A 25534-nucleotide genomic window follows, 5' to 3' on the forward strand; every position below is an offset into this window, starting at 1 on the left:
AACTTCATTTAGAAGTGTTGTGATGAGCATAGATTAATTCACAGTACCTACTTTGATCTAATTGTCTTTTAAAACCTGAGTTCTAGCTCTTCTGTTTATAATACATTTCTGCTCTTTGGAATAATCTGCCCAGCTCCTATCTCTATGGGCTGGCTACCAAGAGATTATCCCACTTTAAACTGTTTTGTAGATACGCTACCCTAAGCAGATTTTAGGACTTAGTCCTGGCTTTGGGGGAGAGGCACTGAAAGTGATATAGCAAGGAATGTTTCCTAAATAATACTTAATATAATCTAGTAAGATTACTGGAAAATAAAAGCACAGGGCTTAAAAATAATTATCCATACATCTAAAGTCCACAAAAAGCCTTTTTTTCTAATGTAAAAGTACATGATTTTTTAGAGAGAAACAGAACAACTTGAAACACATCAGAAAACGTATTCATGTGAATCATTCTTTTCATATACTGCAAATTTGTACTTAATGCCTTCTTCTTCCTGGACTTCAAAAAGAAAACCTAGGTATTTTAGGAGTAACTTTTATATCTCCACATCAGTTTCTGGGGAAAAAAATGTGTCACAGTCAAACCCTGCATGATTTTTGTCACAAATAGTTTAGGCCTGGCTGACCATGACTTCCTTTTAAACAGAACTGCCTCCCACTATCGCATGCCATGTCCAATTTACTTGGTTATTCTGACTTCTCAATAAGTTTTAAGACATCATCCAGACTTTGGGCAAGAAAAGAGCCCCTTAGGGAGGTTCCTTGAGTTCTCTACTGAGAATTATATTAATTCTATCCCTTAAAGGTTGACAATTCTCAGGAATAGAAAACCAGGTCTTGCTACCCATAATCATCAAATTCTCTTTGCCTTCTATTGAAGAAGTTGAGGTGGTTTATGAGAAGAACTTGAAATCATTCCTCAGAAGGGGTTAGGGGAGGCCACCACTCTTGCCTTTGCCCACGTTCTGGAATTCAGTAACCATGCTGTTTAGTAAACTATAACAACAGCAGTGATCACAATACCCAGTTTCACCACCATGTTTGATGCAAAGGATTTGTTGATATTAGTGACAAATTTCACATTTCTTAAAGATTTTGCTCTTTTTTTAAATTTACTTTAATTTTTTTTTCATGTTGGGGATTGAACACAGGGCCTTATCCATGCTATGCACATGCTGTACCACTGAGTTACACTCCCAGTCAAAATCTTTTTTTAATCCTCCTATTCATTTTATCATAGTGTCTTTTTTCTTTCAGTATGGTTCCTATTTCTTCTCTTAGTTTATTAAACACTTCAAAACTGCACATTATCTCACTACCTTCAGTTCTTGGAATATGAAGTTTCTCACTGGGTCTGCTGACTCTTTTCCAATGTAACTTGTCCTTCCTAGTGTGGCTTCATCTTCATAGAGGGTTTTGTTAATGTTTTGTATTGTTGCCCCCTGTGGGAGCCCCCCCAAAAACAAGCAAGAAAGAAAGTCCATATAGAACCATTTCACATCTGTTTCTGTCAGAACCCTTAGAATGTCAATGACCCTTGTCTGTCAAGGATCCTGGACAATTTCTTCATTTCTCAGTTTGTGGTTCATTTTATGCAGTCAATAAAATATTGAATCCCCCAAACTAGTGCATATCACAGGCCTGTCATTTTAACTTCCCCAGGATCTTTTTTTCTCCTTTTTAAAAGGCTCTAGCATTTTCATCACTCCCCAGAACCAGTGTACAAGAATTTTCTTACCCCTTTAGTATAGAATTTACACCTGTTAGAGAATCCAGCTTTATAGAGGGATCTGTCTTACAGGGTATCACCTCCCACTATCCCAAGGCTAAGTCTCCTGTTCCTATATAGACAGTAGAAAGCAGTATCTAGCACCTAGGCAAAACCAAAACACCCATGAGCTGTCAGTCTGTCAGCTCACTCTTACTAGTCTAGATTTCATGTTTCCCTTTGTTACAGGCAGGCTTCTTTGAGCTTACCCAGTTGTTTAAAATCTAATCTTTAGGTTACCTTTCAGTCAGCATTTACAAGTCTTTGAAGTATCTATTGTGCTATAGGTGGGATTCAGGTGAGAGTACCTGCCTAGCAAGTGCAAGTGCAAGACCCAGTACTTCAAAAAAAAAGTACGCATTGCGATGGGTGGGCAGTCTCTAATATCTTACCCTGCCTTGTTGCCAGAAATTATCCACTCTAATGTTTGACATTACATTGTTCTGACACCCTTTAATTGAAAAAGAGCATTTACAATTATATCCTGTCCAGAAGAAGTCATAGAGAAAGGTCTTACATCATAGATTATGGGGAGTGTTTTAAAGTCTGTCATGAAGAATGGGAACTCATTCACTTCTCAGTTGCTTCAGATAGTGGCAGTAGGTCTAGTGTGGGAAAAGTTACCAGAAGACAAATTTCAGCTCAACACAGAATAAGAAAATGGTTTCTTTTATAGGGTTGTTCAATAAAGGATGTTCTGATTTTTTGTGAATTCTTCTAATGGGGAGGTCCAGATTGGACCTGGATGACCATGTGCCAAATGTGCTGCTGAAGAAATTACTGCATGAATTTTGGGGTCTTCCAGTCCTTATATTCTTTTGCTTTTGTGGCAAAATTTTAATCCCATTGGGACTAACTTTCATGATCTGTGGCTCAAGTAGCCTGGAAATCTAAACATATAGCTTAGACATTGGGAGCTGAGAGAGGAGCCACCAGTGAGATAGAGTCGCCAAAAGATAGAGGGAAACATATTTTAATGACTTTCTCAGAATCTCCAACTTTGACTTCAAAGAGAAGAAGCCATTCTGCGATTTTCCCTTTTCCTTCCAAGACCAACAATTTACAAAGCAAATGTCTTTAAAGAATAAATAGATACATAGTTTCCCATGCCTGTTTCTTCAAAACCATATGTTGCTTTATCTCTTGGTCTTGTTTCCTTCTTCCTCATCACATTTTTTTCTTCTCCTTTTTCTTTTCATTCTCCCTCTCTCCCCACCTCCATCTACTATCTTCTCTCTTTTTAGCTGCCCTTCATCCAGCCAACAGGTCATCCTATTCCTCATTCCCTCTCTCAATATTCTCCCTTCCTTTTCCTTAATTTATTCTCATTCCTCCCTTCTGCTGAAGCTCCTAACAAGTGTACTTACCTACAGCCCAAAAGGAAATGTGCCTGTTTTATAATAGGAGCTAAAAGCACTGTATACAGTGACATAGAAACTGAGTTTCCACCTGGGTTTCTCTGACAGAGCTCTGACCACTTTAGTCAGTTCCTATTTCACCCAGAACCTCCAACCACAATGTAATTTTCACAAGAGGTAAGATGTCAACTAAGGTTCAGATCAAGGTGTGAAACTTGAGTTTAGGGAAGTGAACTTGCCCCTTATCACAGTGTTTTAGTTGTTAATATTTCATAAGCAGTTTCTGTGTAGCAAAATACATTAAGCACTTCACATTCATTTTTCTCTTTTGATTCTCACTACAGCTTGATAAGTTAGGTACCAATATCAGCCACATTTTCCAGATAAGAAAGACAAGTCTTAGAAATGATAATTAAGTTTCCCAAGGTTAAACTGCTAGAAAGTAGAAGAAAAGGGATTTGAGCCTAGGACCAGGTTCTTAACTGCTAGATAATACAGCTAGATAATACTGGGGTGGGGGGAATGTGGGGAGAAGGCCTTAGCTCCTCCTCTGTCCCATGCAGGATGTGCATGAAGCAGGAATGGTCTGTAGGGTGAGACATCCATGCAAACAATAATACCAGAGTTTTATTTTTCTTAATGACACTAAGAAAAATTAGTCAAGAAGATCTGATCAGTTTTCCTACACTTTTAAAAGTGGAGACACTAGACTATCAGAATCTAAAAGGAAGAGTTACAAACAAATTTCCTCACTTTAAGGGTAAGTCATTTAATCTCTTGAGCCTCAGGTTCCTTATTTGAGAAATAAGTAGGAGAATCTCCTACTATGCTTATGTAGATTAAGCACTGTATACAAATCATCTGGTGCACAGTAAGATACTCAGTATCTTTTAGTTGACTCTTAACCCAGTGTCTCTTAGTCACACACTCCAGCTTCCCCAACCTATCTCCAGGTTAATTTTAAGGTATCTACCATTTTAATTTAACCCAAGAACCCCTCTCACTACCACACCTCACCACCCAATCAGGGATATGTGACAGTTTCATTTTTCCATAGAACCTTTGCTTGTCTTTTACCACTCTCACCAGAGTGTCATTATCTACCAGGCAGTCTCCCCAACTAGATAGACTATGAGTTCCTGAGGTATGGAGACTTTTCAATATGCCAATGCCAAGCGCAAGGTTAGACACATTGCAAGTGCTCAACAAATGTTTTTGAAGTCCCACTTTTAAAATATGTCCATGTGAACTTAATTGAGCAAGCTTTGTTTTTGAGAGGAGTTGTCAAGGGGAATCAACTCTATTGTAGGCTAGAGACCTAGTTACATGATTCTCACCCAGCCAAGATGACCTCAAAATGCAAGAATTTGCCTGTATTCTATGCATTTTTCCTCTAAAGCAGAGTTTCTCAAATTTTTGTAAAGAAAGACTCATTTAAAAACTAGAATCAATTTAGTAGGTCAGTGTAAGCATTTGTTTTGATGAAATAGAATAAAAAGGGTAGAAAAGGATAGCAACTATCAGAATGAAGTACAAATAGCCACTTGTGAAATGTGTGTTGGGTCAAAAAGAAAAATGTGATTTTTAATGACAGACCCAAGCAAAGGCTTGAAAGGCATTTGCAACAAAGGCCTAAATGTTGAGGAGAGGCACCATGGTAGAGTTGTCTTCTTCTTTCTCCATTCATTTTTTGATTAGTACATACTAATTATTTTTTCCACACATGTATATAATGTACTTCTATTATAGTCAAATCCCCCTCCCCCATACTGCCCTCTCATATCCTTCACCCCCTTGCCCTCTCCATCTGGTCTCCTAAGGGAGTAGTATCTTTATCACCAAGGGTCTGTGTTTTGGGTGGAAAATTTGTCAAAACAAGTGAGATAGATAATTTGGGGGAATTTTTCTCCTCCTGTTATAAAGATCATGTATTATTCAATGCTGTTCAGAGAAACAGAGACAGTAGGAGATATACAGAGGCAGGGAGTTATTATGGCTCACAAAATTGTGGGGACTGAGTTTTACAATCTGCCATATGTAAGCTAGAGGCCTATGTACAATTCCAGTCCAAACTCAAGGGCCTGAGAACAAAAGGAATCACTGATATGAGTCCTAGTCATAGTCCAAAGACCCTAGAACCAGGAGCACTGGTGCCTGAGAGAAAAAGAAAATGGGTATCTCAAGTCTGCAGAGGGCAAATTTGTACTTCCTCCATCTTTTTATTGAATTCAGCCTCTAAGTGGATTGGATGATGCTCCACATTGGTAATAGCATTTCTTCTTTACTCAGCCTAACAATTTTTGAATTTTTAATTGCTAATCTCTTCTGAAAAAAACCCTCACAGACATATCCATAAATAATGTTTGACCAGCTGTCTGGGCATCCCTTAGCCTGGTCACATTAACACATAAAATTAACAACCACAGACTATGACTGTTAATATTTATTTAGTAGTTTCTACATGCCAGCATTATACAAGTATTTTATTTCTTTGGATTCTTGACACAGTCCTATAAATCAGTTACTTCCGTGATGCTTATATCCAGTTTGCCTCACATCCATACTTTATTTCAGGGAATATGATACCATAGCACAGAGGCCATGACCTTATGTTCTTTGTAGGATTCTGGATTCATTGTTACTTTCCTATATATCCTGGTAATAGTTAAAAATAAATTCATGAGAATCAAAGAAAGGGTTTATTATATTTGTCTTTGGAAGTATAGAAGAAAGAAGAGATTGCATTAACTACACCCATTTGTGTAACCAGGCTTTGTAAAGGTAAAGATCAAGGGATAGCAATCAGTATCAACTACCTAAACAGGGGAAATTGGGCAGAGTAGCTGTATCTTGGCACTATTAAAGGAAGAAGCACATAAACCAGTCCCTACCATCCTGAGGAAAAAAAAATCTTGTGGCTTTCTTTTGGTTTATTGACTCTTCTCTTTTTAAAGTACTATAGCAGGGAGGAGAGCCAGAAAAGAAGCAGACAGGCTGTGTTCTGATGAGACAAGGGGAAGGGATGGCAAAGCAGAGAGATAAAACTTAAAGAATTGAAACATGAAGGTCACATAGCACTAGGAAAATGAACTGACCAATGAAGTCACATGCAGCCACAAGTGGGTTGAGCTTTGCTTTTTGCTTCTGTAACCTGCTTGTAAGGGTATATAAAGTGAGACCTCTCCCTTTGTTCTCGGGGCTCAGCCTTTGGGCATGAGTCCGCTGGTTCTGTGTCAGCACAGTGAAACGTTGCTTACTGATAAACTGCCTCATTGTCCCGTAATTCAGCTTGAGATTCCTACAATAGTACCATTGCCTTGTTTTATTTTTTTTCCTCAATTCCCTTAAATATATTCTAGGCTTGGCCCACGTTCTTCTTGGCTTCATACTCTAATCCCTGTGTCCTAATTTTTTTTAGTGTACATCTTTAGAGACTATAATCTTTTTAGCCCGTGTTCATAGCATTGTTCTCTTTATCTGGATTTCCAGATGAATATATTCCCTCCCATTCTTATAGAGCTACTCAATCTTCTACCCACATTTTGACTCCCTTCTCTAAGGCAGTTCTGATCTGCCTTAACCTGATCTGGTTAAGCACGGATTTACCAAGAATAGAACCATGTTTATTTTCCAAGCCATGGAGTTCCTAATAGTGCCTTGGCATTGTAGCAGGAACAAAGGGGTCGTGACACCTAGATCTGGAAGCAGAACTTTATTGGTGGCACTGCGGCTCAGTGGGATAACTCCCAAAGTCTGAGCCCTGAACACAGTAGAGCTATTACTTTTATACATTAGCAGGTTATAAGTACATCAAGGCAGAGGGTCAATGCATGCTCACTGGAGGACAGCTTTTAAACTTCTAATTTGGGTACAAGCCTGTCTCTACCAAGGCAAGACAAAGCGGGGAGACGGGGTCCTTCCTTCTGTTGCTCTGCTTTTGCTATTGCGGTTTCCTTGCTGAACCTCCAGCTGCAAGCTCCTGGTTTTTCCTTTGTGGTTAAGTGTCTATGAGCTCTGCTACTGCCTGTGAGCTCAGTTACTGCCTGTCAGCAGCTGCAAGCCTCTGCTTTGCTTCTGTGGTTAAGTGTCTGTGAGCTCAGCTACTGCCTGTCAGAAAAGCTGTAAAAATTGATTTTTCCGTTTTGCTCTACCACAGTATGGCTTCAGATGCATCAGCACAAAATTAAATATATGTAGAAAATCAATTTTAATAAACCCATGGTCCATCCCTTCCCCAATATATGGATAGAAACTTTGAATAGGGTGACCAAAGAACCTCTGAGTTCCTTCCAATGTAAAATTTTATGATTTTATAGATTATAGCTATAATCTTGTCTATATATAATTAGCTTTGAGAGAATTTTTGTATGAAGAGTTTTTCTTCTTCAAATACTTCAAGTGATGTTTTAGAATATCTAATATTAACAACTTGAATTACTTTCTTCCTAATCATGTTAGCTCTGTATTTCTCTACTTAGGGGTTTGCTTTTCACTTGGACCTATAAACTTTTTTAAGAATCTCTTCTTTGAAAATCCTCACTTTACTAATGGAATACTGGAAGAGTTTAGTGTCATCCACAAAAATGGGGTTATTGACAAGGTGCTGGTATACCACCAAGGCCTTCTGTGTCTGACTTCCCTGTGTCTTCTGCTACCTCTTTCACAGGCATGGAAAATTAATAGAATTGATCTATCCTGCAAATCAAGTGTTCTCTAGTCAGAGAGCACCTCAAATCTGTTCTTCTCCATTCAAAAAGGGTACTCACTTATCTCCACCCTGTATTACCTGTCTCTAAACAGCTCTCTCACTATAACATAACTTCTCTCTAATATTCCTTATTTAATTTTCTATCAGCCTTTGACAGAGAATTCTATTTAAGTCTTTAATAAAATAAAGATGTGTATAAAAAATAAAGACCTGTATAAAGTAAGTTCTCTGGGCATAGAGAATGAAATTAATTCTTCTCAATTCAGTAAATACTTCATGAGCACTGGGTAGATCTCAAGTCTATTGCACACTGAACAAGTTTCTCAGGATAACTCCTTCCTCTCCCACCCCCAGAGGCTAGCTTCCCCATCTTAACACTGTCTCACCACTTAATTTTAACTCCTCCTGGGTCCCTCAACGTTCCTTTAAACTCTCTGCCACAGAATCCCACTACAGTTAAGTCCTCTTTTATCTGAACTTAACAACTTTAACTAAATCTTTTCACTGGACATAGCTCTCCTCATTTAAAGATCACTCTTCATGAAGGCAGAGATTGTTAACAGTTTTCTTTACTGCTAAATCACCTAGTACTCAAAAAGTAGCTAGCATTATTGAATGAAAGAATAGTTAAATGTAATTACCACTTAGTGCTTAAGTATAGCTCATTGACTAAAATGTATATTCACAGAAAGTTTAGTGAAAATTGACCTGGTGGATAACAAAACCTTAGTTTCACATTCCCTCATGTTGCTATTTCAGTATGCCCTGGCTTGCCTCTCACATTGACCTTTAGTTGCAAAGTTTCGTTTTCTCTTTAGGTTATGTTGCCTAATGGCTTTTCGCCTTGTTGCTAAGGATTTAGTATCAAGCACTCATTTGTAGAGAAAACAAATTGCATATCAAAGAATCTAGTGGCTAATCTTTTCTTTCAGTCTAGAATTTCCAGCTAATATAATTGTTTGGCATATGCCTGATTTTTTAAGCTTTATAAATCCACATTAAACATATGAGATGCCAAAAATAATAAAAAAGATAGCACTTCCATCTGTGAGTGCAAAATGGCCAGATGGATTAAAATATGTACACAAATTAGCCATTTTTTCACTTTTTTCCAAGGCTATATATGAATATAAAAACCCTATATAAAAAATGTTGCGTGTGAATTGTAAAAGTGGAGACACATGTTCCCTATTAAGCCTGTGTTTTAAAATTTCCATTTATCAATCTGCAGTCACAAAAAGCTGCAGTCACAATCTCAATGAACCACGACAAGGTAAAAAAAAAAAAATTTCTGTCTGAAAAAGTGGTACCTAGAACCAAATGAGGGAGGAAGAAGAAACCATGGATCACAGAGTAAGAAGAGAATTTGAAGCAACTTGAGAACAAATGTGGGAGGGGATAAAGAAGGTGACTCAGGTAGTGAGCAATGTGACAGGCCTATAGTAGAGCCCTGTCCCCATTTGCCTGGCTGTTTTGCTTTATTGTAATGCTACAAAGTTGAGAAAAAAAAACAAGCCCTTAAGAGAACACGCAAAACCACAGAAAGTCCTTGTCTCAACATCAAAGGTAATTCAGACCAATTGCATCAATCTGGACAAGCCTCCTATGTTCCCTGAATCTCAATTTCCTTATCAGGAAGTGAAGACAATTTATTTTCACTTGTGGAGTTATGATTGATTGTAGTGGTGTAGCAGTGAGGAGGACCAGAAGAAAACCAGACAGGTTGTGTTCTGATAATGAGGCAGGGGGAAGAGATGGCAAAGCAGAGAGATAAAACTTAAAGAATTGAAACATGAAGAAGGTCACAATGCACTGGGGGAATGAAATAGCCAATAAAGTCACATGTAGCCATATGTGGGTTGAGCTTTGCTTTTTGCTTCTGTACCCTTCTTGCAAGGGTATACAAGGGGAGACCTCTTTGTTCTCAGGGCTCAGCCTTTGGACACGAGTCCGCTGAGTTTGTGCCAGCACAATAAAATGTTGCTTCCTGCTAAACTGTCTCAGTGTCCCATATCTCAGCTACAGATTCCCACAACATTTCTTGAGGGCTCATCCAGGATTGTGGAGATGGTGATTTGTCACCTCCCTTGTTGCCAGGGTGTGCCCCTGGGACCACCAGGAGAAAATCCCACCAGGTGCCAACAGACAGTTTGATCCAAGGGGAACTCATCCTCCTGGTGAGTCGGGGTGAAGGCCTCAGATGCATAATGGAACCCAGTGAGGCACAGGAACCAGCAAGGAGAGGGAAGCACTACTCATCAGACTGGTAAGAACCCAGGTTCAAATTCAGACCTGCCTCAGGAGGCAGAAGGGAGACTGATCACCTCCCAGAGACCACTAGTAACTGCCTTTGGGGTGAAGCCATTTCTCTCGGGTTCAGGGAGACAGGTGGAAGTACTGTGCTATGTGAAAGTATATAAGACACCCCAAGAGTTAGCAGGGTTGAGCTTTTCCCAGGAAATAGCCACAACTGAGGTTAAGGGATGGATAAAAAAAAAAAAAACAGTTCCAAAGAGGGAGACTCCTAAGAGAACAGATGCATCATCCACCATGCTACCAGATAACCCTCTGGGTATAATTTAAAAGTTTTTTCTTCTGTTGAGACTGCACTCTAATGTGTGTGTGTGTGTGTGTGTGAATTTGTTTAAAGCACTGGGAAAAATTTAATTTGCTCCAGAATTCCAGCTCATCTTATGTGCACTTAAGTTGACATTTTTTCCAAGCATACATAATTTATAAAACTTTTATGTGTGTGTGTATATGTGTATATATGTAAGCATCTTCAAAATGGTTCTTAAACTGCTGTTATAAGGTTAATGTGATAGTCAAGGTAACAAAAAAACCCACAGTGTTTGTTTTAAAAATCTCTATTACACACTGCTTAAGCTTTTTACATATGGATATGTAAACATCTTGAGGATGGTTCTTACTATAAAGTAAATGTAAAAAAATATTACCCTATTCTACTGCTACTTTTAAGAAAACAGGTTTTCAAATTTATTTCAATCAGGTCTCACTAGGATACAGACATTCAGGGGTTAACACTGGCTCAGACCAGAGGAGGAAAAAAAAGAAAGACAGGGAGGCGATAGTCTGCAACAGGAATCTTAAAATTTGGGTAGTTAAAAATAACCTTAGCCTGTTTCATTCTGTCATAAATAAAACCTGGGATTTAATTTTCTCTTATAGCACATGGGTCTATTAACAAATGGGCTCTCTATAAATTGTTTTTATACAAAAATAATTTTAAGGCTGCTTTCTTTCTGTTTTTTTCCATACAAATATAAGGTTCTAAGTTAAAAGGTCTTATGAGTTATTTTCAACAAGTAAATATATGTATATTTTATATATGTATATATATATGATATGGTTTTTAAAAATAAAAGGTTAAAAAATACTTTTAAATTTAAAAAAAAAAGGATAAAGACAAGTTCCCCAGGATACAAAATAAGTTGTTATAAAAGTATAGAGTAAGTTGTCATAAAAAGATGGAGCTTATAAATGCTTATGTAAGTGATTGAGTTGACTAAAATCCAGTTACATTACATTAAAGGTTTTGTAAGGTCAAAATTTAATGTACCAATGTTAAACTTAATTCTCTAAGCTCATAATAACAAGACTTTCTTTAGAATATTGTTCTTAATAATGTTTACAAAAACTGTCTTTAAAATGGTTTTTGTTTTGTCAAGACAACTGTCAGAAATTTTTTATGCTACAGGTTAAGCCACAAATTTATCAAAACAAGAGTTTATTAAACACAGAGAGGCAGGAGACAGCTGAGCACAGGGAGTGGTGCTGCACTGATATGAAGGTTGAGACAAATTTACTTAAGTAAAGCAAAGTAAAAATAAAAAAACCACAAAGCCAACATACACCCTCCACATAGGATAAATAAAAACTCAAAAAGGAATACTACACTGGAGGTCAAGACCTCCAGTTTTTATTGGAGTCAGCAAAGTGGAGTTATTAGTCCTACTCCTTCCACATGGCAGGCAGAGGGAATTTTTGGCCTGGGATGGCCAGATTGGGCCTGTTATTTTAGGGGGACTCCATTGACGACAGGTTGATGGGATCCTGCTGTATGTCATGAGCCATCTGTTAATGTCAACAATCTGGGATATGATCCCTTATCAACATCTGAGCCTTATACTAAATATTAATGTTTTTCAAGTATAGCAAGGCTTTTAAAACACAAAATTTAGATAAACACAGTAACAAAAGTTAGTGGTACTGATATACTGTTCTGTTAGTTGCTAAATTGTCCATCAAAATTTTAACCTTGGCCTTTTAAGTTTTTTGTCATTACTGTTCTGATCCTTCTGGGGTGTTTACAATCATGTCCATGAAAAATGACTCTAATAAGTGCTTATGTGTCAACCAGGTTAGCTTTTTAGAAATCTGCTTTTGTTAGATTTTGTTTTGTACCATCCTTGTCTAAAAGCCAATTGCCTAAGGGCCACTCCTTCTAAGCCTCTTTGTTGCTTAAATTTAGCCAAAAGGGTCTAGTTGGCACTGACTCCCACCTGATCTGCTCATTATTTCCCCCTCCCCTGACGTGGGACCAAAACCAAACAAACAAAATCCAGGAAAGAGCAAATCCTCTTGATGAAGAAAGAAATGATAAATCAAGAAAGATCTTCAGTCTACAGCCATACCACCCTAAAAATGCCCAGTCTTGTCTGGTCTCAGAAGCTAAGCAGGGTTGGTCCTGATTAGTACTTGGATGGGAGGCAAATTTTCAAGAGACTGCTCAGAGACAAGCAGTTTGGAGACAAGGGGGGAATGCCATCAAAGTTCAAGTGAAGTCACTGGTGCCAGACCTCTCAAAAATAACCAAGGCCGAGAGGATTAAGGAAGAGGTTCTTATACACATGTGGACATCTGGCATTAAAGCCCTTCCAGATGCAAACTCATATTTTTAGACAGGGTCTTCTACTTAAAGACAAAATGACTATTTTTACTGGCTCTAAACATGTCCTTTGATACTTAAAGATTGTAGTTTTAACTTTATTAAACAATGAGGTTTTTCTTCTTTATTCATTTATTCATATGTGCATACATTGTTTGGGCCATTTCTCCCCTCTGCTCCCCCCTCCCACCACCCCCCTTGCTTCCAATTTTGTCCTTTTCTCCAATTTTGTTGAAGAATAGACATAAGCAATAATAATAAAGACATAGCGTTTTTGCTAGTTGAGATAAGGATAGCTATACAGAGAGATTCCTAGCATTGCTTCCATGCACAAGTGTATTACAACCCAAACTGATTCATCTCTACCAGACCTCTTCACTGCTTCCCAGTCACCTTCCCATATTGACCTCTGTCATTTTGTTTCTATATTAGCTCCTTTGCAGTGGGGACATCAAACACTAAAGTTTTGGGTTTCCTACTTATCCCCATTCCTCCCATTTGTGCTTTCCCCTTAGTGTGTGACCCAAGTCCAACAACATTACTGCATTTGCCCTAGATCTAAAGTCTACATATAAGGGAGAACATACAATTTTTGTTCTTCTGAGCCTGGCTAACCTCGCTCAGAATCATATCCTCCAGTTCCATCCATTTACTTGCGAATGATAAGATTTCATTCTTCTTCATGGCTGAGTAAAATTCCATTGTGTATAAATACCACATTGTCTCAATCCATTCATCAGTAATGGGGCATCTTGGCTGTTTCCATAACTTGGCTATTGTGAATAGCGCTGCAATAGACATGGGTGTGCAGGTGCCTCTGGAGTAACCTGAGTCACATTCCTTTGGGTATATCCTTAGGAGTGGGATTGCTGGATCATATGGCAGATCTATGTTTAGTCTTTTAAGAAGCCTCCATATTGTTTTCCAGAGTGGTTACACTAGCTTGCATCCCCACCAGCAGTGTGTGAGGGTTCCTTTTTCCCCACATCCTTGCCAGCACCTGTTGTTGGTGGTGTTTTTTATAATGGCTATTCTAACAGGGGTGAGGTGGAATCTTAGTGTGGTTTTTATTTGCATTTCCTTTATGGCCAGAGATGGTGAGCATTTTTTGGTGTGTTTTTTGGCCATTTGAATTTCTTCTTTTGAGAAATTCTGTTTAGTTCAATTGCCCATTTCTTTATTGCTTCATTGATTTAAACAATGAGTTTTCTTGGACATATATACTAATAATATATTGCTGACATGGTAATTCTACTCAGTTAAAAAAAAAAAAAAGATACTGTCCTGGTAAAAGAATAAAATGTCCAACCACTAAAACCCCATTAGAGAGGTCCTTTTTTTGACTTGTCTATCCCAACTACAGTTAAAATAACAAAAATTGCTCCCTGGATCCACCACAGCCAAGTGAAGCCACCCTCTCCCAAGTGGGAGTGCATCCCTGACTCAGCCTCTCCATTCAAGATCACCCTCCAGAACATATGAGCCCTTCCTTGACAGGACTCCACTTCCCAGGAGACAACAGGGGACCATGAACAATGGGACAACAGCCCTGCTCTAGCCACTCCAAAAGCTGAGTAGTCTACACACAGAGGAAGCCCAAACATGGGATGCACCCTTGCTCTCCTCTACACACTTGGACTCTTACCTTTTGGGCTGGCCCTTACAAGGTTCTTCCAATGTACTAAATGTTATAAGAGAGCCATTGTTGGGACCTCTGCACAGCCATACTTTGTATCATGCACCCACCAATGGGTCAGATGTTAAATTGATTCATATGCTTCCAGGTTAAAGAGGTTGCTGGTAAGTGATACTAAAAGTCCAAGAGTAAAAAAAGACAATACAAACTACATTTGTCATAAAAAGTGGGGCAATGAGTCTTATCCTGGGAGCATGCTTAATATTACCCTGCCCGGTCCCCTTGGTAGTGTGGTCTATCAGGACCATATGGAGGCCACTATAAAAGAAAAATGGCCACACATGTAATGATGCTATGAAAATACAAACTCTAGATTAAGATGATGCTCTTTGACCCTAGATGGGTCCAAGCATCAAAGGGGGGAATGATGTAGCAGGCGGAGGACCAGAAGAGAAACAGACAGGCTGTGTTCTGATAATGAGGCAGGAAGAAGGGATGGCAAAGCAGAGAGAAAAAACTTAAACAACTGAAACATGAAGAAGGTCACAGTGCACTGGGGGAATGATATAGCCAATAAAGTCACATGCAGCCATATGTGGGTTGAGCTTTGCTTTTTGCATCTGTAACCAGCTTGCAAGGTATATAAGGGGAGACCTTTTTGTTCTTGGGGCTCAGCTTTTGGACACAAGTCTGCTGAGTCTATGCTAGCACAATAAAATGTTGCTTCCTGCTAAATTGCTTCAGTGTCTCATATCTCAGCTTGAGATTCCCGCAATAGTGGTACATGTATTTAGTACATTATCATGTGCTAAACAAAAGTACCCAATATGTCCACAATTGAGCTTCTGAGCTTTTGCTCTACCCTCAGACCTACTCTGTAACAATTTTCTCATGGTAATCATTCCTTTATTCCAACAGTTAGTTGTCCATGTAAAAAGCTTTGGAACCATTCTTTACTCCATTCTACATCCCAGCTCATCAGGAAATCTATCAACTTCACCTTTAAAATCTATCCAGCATCCTACACTGTTTGCTACCTCTACAGCCTGGTCAATATCATCCTTGTTTTCTCAGACTATTGCAATAGCCTCCTTACTGGCTACTGCTTCACCTTTGAATTCTATAGTCCTTAGTCTTAACAACCAAAGAGATCTTTTAAATACATTAAAACCACTTTTAAATAGCATCAGAACCCCCCAATAGCTCAGACTTCACTCAGAGTAAAATCCACAGTTCTTACTGAGGGCTATACATCCCTGATCTGGTCTCCTATGCCTTTCCTTTTCAACTTGATAACAATCACTTGGGCCTCTTCACTGTTCCTCAAAACTGCCAACTGAACTGCCACCTTAGGAATGTGGCTCTGTTTTTCTGTATTCCCTGGAATACTTGTCCCCAGATAATCTGCATGGCTCCTTCCAGCTTCTCCTTCAGAACCTTGCTCAAGCATCATCTTCTCTGTGAGCCTTTCCTGGTTACTTTACAGAAAGCACCCTTCCTTTCTGTAACTGTCTATGCCTGACACTTTTCCTCATTGGACTATACTCACCTGATATCATATAGCATATTACAGGCTTAGTTGTTCATTGCCCTTTGCTCCCCACTAGAATATAAGCATTGAGAGATTGGGGACTTTGTTGTGATGAATATAAATGCTAAACATGGTATCTGGTATAAACTAAGCACTGATAAGTGACAGCTATTTTATTTTATTCAGGTCCTGGCAAAGAGTTCCTAAAACACTTAGGATTTTCTAAGTGACAAGAATGACGGGATAGTCCTTTGTTCTAATCAGGGGACTCTTGGTGAGCTCCCAGATGGCTTTAACTTGGCGATGTGACCACCTGGAAGACCATGCCTTGATTAGAAGCTTGGAACTTTCAGGTCCCCAACCCCCAACCCTTGCCAAGCTCTGAGGAAGAGAAAGGAGCTGGAGATTGAATTAATCACCAATGGCCAATGACTTAATCTTGCCTATGTAAAAATCCCTAAATATAGAGCACAGGGAGTTTTCAAGTTAACATATTCATAGGAGGGTGGCACACTGCAACTACACGGGGAAGAGGATCCTGTGCTAGACTTTGCCCTATATACCTTCTTATCCGACTTTTCATTTGCATGCTCTATAGTTAGTTGTTATTGTACAGCATTTTCCTGAGTTCTGTGAATCATTCTTGCAAATTACCAAATATGAAAAGAAGTAGGGCATGAGAATTCCCTACCTTGTAGCAAAGTAGGACAGTAATGTGAGTATCCTAGGGCCTTGATACTTGTGATTGACATCCAAAATGACTACAGTCTTATGGGAATGAGCTCTTACTTGAACACTACCTGAAATGAGTGTCAAAACTGAATTATACAATATCTTGTTGGTATTGGGGTAGCTGCAGAAGTGATACTGGAAAAGACTCCCTCATATTTAGTTAGTGTGAGAAAAATACATATGCGTTGTATTATTATACATTGTTGCATGCAGGAAACCTGTTCATGGGGTAAGTCCTTGCAGAAATTTAGTTAGTTTCTAGATCTAGCCAATGGGTCCCCCAAAGATAACCAAATCCTAATGCACAGAATTTGTGATTATGTCAGGTTACCTGGCAAAAGGAAATTAAGGTTGCAGATAAATAAAATTAAGTTTGCTAATCTAATTTAAGATGGCCTTAAAATAAGAATATCCTGGATTATTCATGTAGACTGAACATAACCACAAGGATGGTTAAAAATAAGAGGTGGGGAGGGGAGGTAGCCCAAACAATGTACACACATATGAGTAAATGTAAAAATGATAAAATAAAAATAAAATAAAATAAAAAAGAGGGAGACAGAAAAGTCACAGAGTGTAGCACAAAAAGGATTCAACCCAACATTGCTAGCTCTCTCCAACATTAATGGAAGAGTATTTATAAGCCAAGAAATACAGATAGATTCTAAAAGCTAGAAAAAGCAATTCTCCCCTGGAGTCTCTACATGGAACTGTCCTGCTGACACCTTCATTTTACCCCAATGAAACTCATTTCAGACTTCTGACTGTCCCAAGAGCAAGTTGATAAATTTAGTTGTTTTAAGCTAAAGGTGTGCCCACTTTCTACACTGCTTCAAACTGTCTACCCCTGTATGTTATAGCCCTTTTTAAATCATCAGCCCAACTACTCATGTCTCCTATTTTGGCAGCACATTAAAACTGAACTTCAGCGTCTTTACAGTATTCACAACCTCAGTCCCAGACCACTTACATTATCCTTTTTTCCACTACAAAACTCCAGCTTTCTCTGGATCTGCACTATCAAACATGGTAGCCGTTAATATATGAAATATGGCTAGCCCAAACTGAGATGTGTTAAGTGAAGAATATATACCACTTTTAAAAGGATAATCATGCAAAATAATGGAAATAGATCATTAATAATTATTTACATATTGATTACATGTATTTTTATATATTAGGATAAATCTACTAAAATTAATTGTACCTGGCTCTTTTTACCTTTTTTTTTAACGTGACTACTAGAAAAAACTTCAACTATATAATGGTGTGCATTATATTTTCATTAGATAACACTACTCTAGACCCATTCTAACTTCTACATTTGGAATTAATCAAAGCCTTATTCAAACCTCAGGCCTAATGCAATAATGCCTTTCTTCATTCCTTGACTTATTTTCTACCCTGACCTCAAGACACTCCTGGTCCTCCATAAATCATGCAGTGACAAGTACAGAAAATCAAACCATGGACAACAGTGTCACGTTGAGGTAATTGTGCTCAACATATTCGAGTGCCACTGTTCTACCTAGATTGTGGTCTCACAGTTTTGGCAGCCCTGCCTATACTGTTAGTCCCACTTAACATTCTGTAGGTATCATTCATCAACTATTATAAACACTTTGGTTCTTCCTCCACAGCCTTGTTTAAACTTTTTTAAGTTTGACATTTTTAAATAATTTACTGAAAATAGATGCATATGCAATATTTAAGCCTTCATATATGTGCAGATAAAAGTATTGGCAGTGAAGTCTCTAAAATGTTAACAGTGTTTTCTTTGTAAAGACACAAATGGGTGATTTTTGTTTGGTTTCACAGTTTTATGATTTTTTTTTCAAAATGTCTACAATATACCCATATTGCTTTTATAATCAAAGCCAGGGGGAGGAAACCAGTTTATCATCAAACAGCAAACCTGATAAGACACAAGCAGTGTCTGTTCCCCAGAGATATAAAGACAAAACAAAGAGTAAGTTTCCTATGGACTTTGCTAACTCGAGAACCAAATGAAACCATCCAAACTATTAGATGATTCTCTTTATGCATCTTTAGGAGACCAGCCACAATGGCCTAGCCCCACGAAAGTTCACATGTTGGAAGGCTGGTTCTCAATGTGTCAGTGTTGAGAGACAGTGGAACCTTTAAGAGGAAAGACCTACTGGAAGGTGATTAAGTCATTGGGGATGCTGCCCCCAGAAGGGATTAATACTGGTCTCATGGAGTTAGTTCTCACAAGATTGAGTTGTTATAAAGTGAGACTCCCAAAATGCATGGACCCATCTGCATCCAGCCAATTCCCTTTTGATTTTTCTGTTACACTGTGATGCAGCCAAGAAGGCCCTCATCAAAATCCAAATAGATGGGGCCATGTAATCTTGGATTTTCAGCCTCAAAAACTGTGAGCTAAACAAAACTCTTTTCTTCATAAAGTACCAACAGCAAGTATTTTGTTAGAGCAATACAAAATGAACTAATATAGCCTTTTAGTGGAAAGGACAGGAGGTAGTCCGGGGCTTCTAAAGATAAAAATATAAATTCAATAAACAGGGAGGGTAGAGGATGGTTTCTTGGGAAGATCTTCTTGCACAAAAAAGCAAATGAAGTCATAGGTGCCAGAATACTGTGTGGTCTCCCCCTCTTTTTTTTTTTTGTGGGATTGGGGTTCAAATTCAAGCTTCATGTTTGCAAAAGCACTCTACCAACTCCAGGCCATTTTTCTCTGGTTATTTTGGAGATGGGGGTTTTGTGAACTACTTGCCCTAGTTGGTCTTGATCTGTGATCCTTCTGATCTCAGCCACCCAAGTAGTTAGGATTACAACTGAGAGCCAGTGGCACACAGCAATGCTCCCTCCTCCTTTTTATTAAGCACAAGACATCCTACCCCAGACTCACATATGACCAAACCAAAAAATAGGGGAGAAATTGAGAAGAAACGGCAGAGTCTCCAAGGACATCCCAGGACCAAGATCACTTCCCATTCTGCCTTAATTGTGCCTCCTTATCTTGCTGTGTCTCCATGCTGCCAAGGTGTTGTGGTGAGTACATCACCATGGTGTCGTGGTGAGTACATCACCATGGTGTCTCTGAGTGATCAAGGTCACAGCATAAGGAGAAGCTTGAGAAGAGACCCATATCTATCTTTAGTTGAGAGCTGTGTTTTCATTTTATTACATGCAATGTTGGGAAATCCTAACACCTCAGCATATCATGACACTACGCTGTGAAATCCCAATTTAGGAAACACTAGAAATCTTCCTCTTTTGTTTTCTGCTCAATTTGTCTTCATTTCAGCTGTGTAATTCTGACACATGTTGTCTGATAGATGTAGGTACCTTGGAACAAAGTACATCAAAAATCACATTTCTTGCCCACCTAATTCTTTGCAAAATTGCATTCTCTGTAATGGCCTCTATTTTTGTCAATATTTCTTTTCCCTTTTTACATTCATGTCTGAAAAACCACGCTGGGATTCAGGAGCTGAAATTTAGGTTCCTTATCACTGAATAGTTCCCCTTTGTGCATTTCATTTTCATTTGAAAAGTGAAAGGACTAGCTAAATGCTGAGGTCACCCCCAGTGGGTTTTTTTTTTTTTTTTTTTGTAGCTACAGTTAAGTCTTGCTGCTTCCCTAAAACTGCGAATTCCCTGGAGTTACATAATGTATCATCCTTTGAGTCTTCCCACGTTACTCATACAAGTTTCCCAGCTTGTGATGACAGGGTTTGGGTTCATACTTAAGTTCTTTTCTCTCACTGATAACCACTGTTGTCTATATCCTCCCCAAAATGTGCGTTTAAATTGGGTAGAATAAGGAAAAGTTCAGTAGATAGCAGATAAGAGCAGAATATTACTGCTTTGGATCGGAAGGAGAAAAAGGCACAGACACATGAGACACTGTGTTTAGATATCAGTGAGTAAACAGATATGGATGTTGGAAAAGCTTGGCGAGACACTGGAAAGTTGGAACTTAAGTGTAAATAGCACTGAGTGCTTCTGTAAGGAGTCATTTACTTGGTCACTGACAGGGAGCCACTGAAGGTTGACGGGAAGCTAAAAAACATAGTTTATCCTATTTTATGGAAACCCCATTGGTGGATATAAGAAGGAGCTTCTGAGGAGGTTGGAGACAGGAAGACATACTTCCCTCACCTTTAGAAAAAACTGCTTGTATTTCAATACCAACAGCAAGCTAGAAACTATTTTATCAAGGAAATTCCATGTTCATATTACTTTACCTTATACTAACTAAAGTAATACAGTCTTTATGTTTACTTTAATAAACCTAAGGCTGAAAGAAAACTATACAGACATTTCTTGAATATCCTGACATCAGAAGAAATCATTGATATCCATTAACTTTTCACGTAGCTAGTAACAAGCAGATTGGGTTTAACTAAGTAACTTGTATGCATTAATGGTGACAGTAGCAGGGTGAAGGGGGAGCCCAGAGCTAAGGGAAAAATATGAGGAAACGGGAAACAGGGAGGTTTAAAAGAATACTAATGAAGACAAGTATCATTCACTCACCTATTTCTTCAAGTGTTTATTGAGCACCAACTATATAACAGGTATGAGGAAAACAATGATGAAAAGGACACAGTCCATCCCCACACAGAGCTTACATTATGTGAGGTACACACCCCAAACCTGCAAATATGGTTAATATAGCATAAGTAAATGCTAAAGTAGGGGCAAATGGGCCTGAGGAGGGCCCTCTAACCCAGCCTGGGCTGTGAGGGGTCAGGAGAGGCTTCTCTCAGTAAAGGAGATCAGAAGCCAAGGCAAATGTCAAGGTGAAAAGCCTTATAAATAAATATCTTTTCTTCCTCAAGTAATGTCTTTTCTACTTTCAGTTATGGCCAAGATAAGAGGGAAAAGGATGTGATTATACAAGGTGAGGAAAAAGGACTAGAACTGAGACAGGCTGAGCCCCTAATACTATAATTACAAATGTAAGTGCACTTAGATGTGAGAAAACAGGACAGTGAGCTTAACTCTGAGAAAGAGATAGAGGTGATGTTTAGGCCATGTGGTGTAGATAATTTTACTGAGGAGGAAACGATAGCTCAATGAGTTATGTGAGTGGCAGAGCAGAAATTCAAACCTGGGCTTATATTCTTAATTACCTTGAAGAGAGTCCTTCACACAACCACCATCAATCTGACACGTAGAAAGAAATTATTAAGTACAGTAATGTGTTTTTGCATTTCTTATAAAAGGAGTAGGGGCACAGTATAGGGAAATGGTCTGTTAGGAGAGGAAAGTTGTGAAAGTTTCTTGGAAGACAAGCTCCTCTAGCTGAGTTTCTTAGGTTACTTAAGGAAACCAGCAACTGAAGAAAGGTAAAGATTAAAAGCAACGGGTATGCTGAGCAAAGAGAACACAGAAAAAATAAAATAAAATAGCAATACAGTAAGGACGTTTCAAATTTCCCACTTCTGAATCAAGTGAGGGAGGGTGTTCGGGAAGATGAGAGTACTGAGGTAGAGAGGAGTTGGATGGGGATGGAAGAGTGGAAAGGGATGCCTGGAATACTAAATTAAGGAGTTAATAACTGAAGGGTTTTAAGAACAAATTAGTGGTGGCAGTGAACTGGATGCCCTGGGAGGCAAGTGAGACAGAAGGCAAGGATACCAGATAGGAATATAAGCAATAGTTTACATGGACATGGTAAAAATCAGAATTTAGGTGGTAGACTAGAAGTATTCATGCTGCTATGAATAAATAGAAGCCAGGGGAAGAAATCAGGATGGAGGATATAGATTTGGGAGTCGATAGTAAGTAAATGGTAAAGCAGAGGAAAGTTTACCCAAGAAAACTGTGAACAATGAGACCAAGAATAGAATCTCAAAAAACATAGACATTTGGTGCACTGGCAGTATATAAGGGGGATGTAAGAGAAACAGTGAAAGAAGGAGAACCAAGAACTAATATAGGAAAGTCTCGTGAAGAAAGCAGTGAATAGAGGCAAATTCTGCTGCAAGAGGTCTAGTAAGAAAAGACTAAAAAGTCTACTGATTTTGGCAATTAAATTAGTTGTAAATTTTATCGCAGTAGTTTGTTTAAAATGGCAGAGCTGTGGGCCTGATTACAGTGAATAGAAAATAGAAAGGAAAGCACAGTTTAAGAATCTTGGCTCTTATGGAGGATAACTGCAAAAAGGCAGGAGAGAGATCATACAATAAGCAAGTAAGCAAATTTGCAAGTGGTGATAACATACTCAGTGACATTGAAGAAGACAGAGATAGAATGATAAAGCTTCTGTTTTATATAAGGTGGTTAGAGAAAGCCTCTCTGATAAGATAAACGATAAAGACCTGAACACGGTTTGCCTGGGAAAACAGTATTTTAAGCAGAGGGAGTGTACTTGGGATGTTTACAGAACACCAATAAAGCCAGGGCAGACACAGCAGGGTGATAACAAGAAAGAGTGTAAGAGATGTAATAAGAAAAGCATCTGGGCATCAAATCATTTAGGGGCATGAAAAGGAATCAGTCTGAGCATAACCCCATATGAAGTTCACCATTTTGTGGTTGATCCCACTCTCAAGGAATGTGAAGAAGGCTAGTATTAGTCATAAACAACCTTACAGGTAGAGCTACTGTTGACAGGTATTGCAAAGCAGGTGCTGCAGAGCATCCTTGTGTGTGTGTGTGTGTGTGTGTGTGTGTTTAAATGAAAGAGAACATGATTATTTATCTTTAGAAGATCTATCCTCCACTGCATTCCCTCCAATAAAACAATCTAAAATAGACTAGCAAAAAAGATTTTTGAATTAACAGTTGTAACAACATCTTTTTAAATGGTAATACCTGTTCTAGTCAGTCCACTAAATTATGTTTTTTAAAAAATGCTGAAGCTTATGCAGGTTTCTACTTCTCATTACACATTAATGGGACTCTACTAACTACTGCCTCCATGAGATTAATTTCCCAAACCTCAGATTCCTCCTACCACTAAACACACAGTAGAAAAATTAAGTCAATTTGGGCCTCTGACATTCTGATTCTGAAGCACCGAGCATAAATTATTTATATGGAATACTAATGTGATTAAATCTGAGAGAATGCAGGGCCCTGGAATGAGGTTAATACACACTTTACATATAAGATGAAGGCCAGGCATACAGCATTCTCTGTTACCAAACATGGATATGCCTCAAAAGTGTCTGATGTAAAAGTGACCGAACAGCAACATATTTAACTAGCTGGGGTCAGAACAAGGGAAGACAGGGATTTACAGGTGGAAAGAGAAAAACGGAAGAGAAGATGTGAAGAGACAAAATAATCTGGAATGAACTGAGGAAAGAATGTGAATGAGAACACTCAGAAAGGTAAAAGATTGATGTCGTCCTGCAGTGTTGCTTACCTGCATGTCTATGTCTGTGTCCTCCTGGGCTGGACACCCAAAATCTAGGTGGATTTTGGCTAATGCATGCCTAGAACAGAGCCCACAGAATCCTGCACACAGCCAGCACTGAACAGTTTTTGAAGACACAATAAGGTAAGGTTTGCTCTCTCCTCCCCTTCTTTTAGCATTTATCTCCCTGAATTCCATCAAAAAAAGACCAGCAGTTCCTCACTTTTCTCTCCAGTTTCTTTCAATCTTTGCTCTCTGACTTTTAAGTTAGCCCAAGGTTGGGACCTCTGTAGACTTACCAAGCTGGGGAGCCCATAGGAAAAAATGGTAGGTCCAATGGCCAAAAATCGCCCATCATACTTAAAAGAAGCAAACAAGCGGCCGGGCGCCGGTGGCTCAATCCTGTATTCCTAGCTAGTCTGGAGACAGAGGAGGATCGTGTTTTGAAGCCAGCCCGGATGAATAGTTCGTGTACCCTAACTCGAAAAAAACCATCACAAAAAAAAGGGCTGGTAGAGTGGCTCAAGGTGAAGGCCCTGAGTTCAAACTCCAGTACCAGAAAAAAAAAAATAAAAAGCAAATAGGCTATACACAGTGGGAATCAGAAGACACAAGGATCAGAACGGAAGTCAACTGCAAGGCTGCTGACGGGGATGGCTCAGATCTACTTGTGCCTGCGTGCATCCACTGCGGGATCCTTTCCACGGGTCCTTGGCATGACTCCTGGGACAGAGTAGAGTGTTAGAGGGGCTCTGTGCAGGACAAAAACAAGAAAAGGTACTCACAAGGGAAAAAAGGATGAAAATTCCAGGGACGGGGACTACTTAAAACTAGTAGGAGCCAGCTTGGGATAATCAAGGAAGGCCGTAGGTGACAGGGGTCTCATAAAGGGGGAACCCAAAGATACAGGAGAAATGGAGCGTCCTTGAAGGAGTGACAGAGCGAGGTCTCACCCGAAAGAGAAACAGCAGATCAAGGCCACATACGCTACGCGTGTGCAAGCAACTTCCCTGAGCCAGCTCGGACCTACTAGACTCAGATTTCCTCCCTAAGGATTAGCTGTTGGTCTCCAGAACTACAACACCCATAGGACCCCGCGCAAGCCGAGTGGCCTGCCCTTTCCGGTCATCCCTAGCAAATTTTACCTATGGAATGGTGGGCGCTGCCCACCCCGAGGTACAATGATTATAGCGAAACCGTAAGACATTTTCCCTAAACCAAAGAAAAGGATCTTCCGTCGCCTCATTTGCCTTTCCACGAAAGGCAAGTTCCGTAGGCCACAGGACTGCTCCACCGACTCTTTGTAGGACCGGCCTCACCTCTTCCGGGGCGAGACTTGGACCAGCTACACATGCGCACTTAGCCACCAATGCTCCGATTTAGAGCACATGCGCACTTCGCCACAGACCGAGACCTGGGCGCATGCGCACCTAGAGATATTGACACCCTAGCTTGCTTTAGTGGTATCCATTGTTATGCTCCAGGCTTCTTATTTAGGGTGATGCTTTTTTTTTAATCATTATTTTTCC

The 25534-nt window shown here is 39.2% G+C and overlaps 1 protein-coding gene and 1 pseudogene across 4 annotated transcripts in view; both read right to left on the reverse strand.

The window, feature by feature from the left end:
• The window catches only part of LOC109694664 (antigen-presenting glycoprotein CD1d), a 36622-nt gene extending 11501 nt beyond the window's left edge, over window positions 1-25121 (reverse strand). Inside the window, exons 1-2 of one of the 4 annotated variants that reach the window (XM_074047758.1) lie at window positions 24959-25083; window positions 24015-24424 (exon numbers count right to left, since the gene is read on the reverse strand). The gene's annotated coding sequence lies outside the window, so the exon portion shown is untranslated. Of the gene's footprint in view, window positions 1-24014 lie in introns of all 4 variants that reach the window. The other 3 variants (XM_074047757.1, XM_074047759.1, XM_074047760.1) reach the window with 3 other exon arrangements.
• LOC109694662 (dihydrofolate reductase pseudogene) lies at window positions 349-1104 on the reverse strand (annotated as a pseudogene).
• Window positions 25122-25534: the final 413 nt, after the last annotated feature.

The sequence above is a fragment of the Castor canadensis genome, chromosome 11 (assembly GCF_047511655.1).
Source record: "Castor canadensis chromosome 11, mCasCan1.hap1v2, whole genome shotgun sequence".
In the NCBI taxonomy this organism is placed as follows: domain Eukaryota; kingdom Metazoa; phylum Chordata; class Mammalia; order Rodentia; family Castoridae; genus Castor; species Castor canadensis.